Source organism: Pristiophorus japonicus, chromosome 7, assembly GCF_044704955.1.
Source record: "Pristiophorus japonicus isolate sPriJap1 chromosome 7, sPriJap1.hap1, whole genome shotgun sequence".
Taxonomy (NCBI): Eukaryota; Metazoa; Chordata; class Chondrichthyes; family Pristiophoridae; genus Pristiophorus; species Pristiophorus japonicus.
The window spans coordinates 227,883,300-227,884,615 of NC_091983.1; the positions used below are offsets into that span (position 1 = coordinate 227,883,300).

Genomic DNA, 1,316 nt, shown 5'->3' on the forward strand with positions numbered 1-1,316 from the left:
GCTGCTCTATATCCTTCCCACTAGTTGGTGACTTATAGAATACACCTAGTAGTTTAATGGCACCTCGATTGTTTCTCAACTCTAACCAAATAGATTCTGTCCTTGACCCCTTCAAGACATCCTCTCTTCCAGCACTGTAATAATCTCCTTAATCAATACTGCCACCCCACCTCCTTTCTTTCCTTCCCTTTCTTTCCTGAACACCTTATTTCCAGGAATATTTAATACCCAATCCAGCCCTTTATTGAGCCAGATCTCTGTTATCGCCGCAACATCATATTCCCATCTGTCTATTTGTGCTTGCAGCTCACCAACCTCATTTACCACACTTCATGCATTCACACACATGCACTGTAAACCGCTCTTACACCTTCTTGTGTTCTTTCTTAGTCTGACCCTACCGAATATCGTACTATTTCTTACTCTAGTGCTATCTGTCTCCCCAATCCTTCGTGCACCTTGTTTCTCCTTTCTAATATAAGAAATAGGAGCAGGAGTAGGCCACTGGCCCCTCTTGCCTGCTCCGCCATTTAATAAGATCATGGCTGATCTGATCTTGGAATTAGCTCCACTTCCCTGCCCACTCCCCATAACCCTTCACTCCCTTGTCGTTCAAAATCTGTCTCTCTCCACCTTTAATATATTCAATGACCCGGCCTCCATGACTAATGATACATCCTGTTGCCCATCCCCAGCCTAATTAGTTGAAACCCTCCCCAACAGCGCTAGCAACCTGCCCCCTTCTCGGCCTTTTGGCTAAGATCATGCGTAACTGACCTGACAGGGGAGTAACCATGACCAGAAAGTGGTTCTCCCTGGATCAGGAAGGTGGTTCTCCTATGTTTTTTGGAAATAGGAGGTGGGTGGGGGGCTTGCCCCGTCCACCTCCATGGAGATGGGTGGGGGACGTCCCATTCAACTCCATGCACGAACCTGGTATTGCAGTACTTCCAGGAACGGTGCAGCCTTGGCTCTAGGCCTTTTGGCTAAGAGCAAAATCATTGGCGCAGAGTGATCTTTGTTTGGGCGTAAGGTGACCTTTGGCGTTTATGATCTGACAAGTTGATCTGACAAAGAATTGGAAAGATTGGCAATGAATAAAACATTAAAAAAAAATGTTTACAATTAAATACCAACCTTTTAATTCAATGTAAACTGCGCTGTAGGAGCAGTGACTGATGTTGCTGGGATGCTGAGATCAGGGCAGTCATTTCATTCATTGACATTCTCTGCAATTGTGGAGAAAATCGATGGTTTGTTCCTGACACCCACAGCAGGACAGAGACAGAGGGCAGGCAGGAGGGAGAACCATTTCG

General features: G+C 45.9%; 1 pseudogene; it reads left to right on the forward strand.

The window, feature by feature from the left end:
- The first annotated feature begins 736 nt into the window (after positions 1–736).
- LOC139267540 (U2 spliceosomal RNA) lies at positions 737–970 on the forward strand (annotated as a pseudogene).
- Positions 971–1,316: the final 346 nt, after the last annotated feature.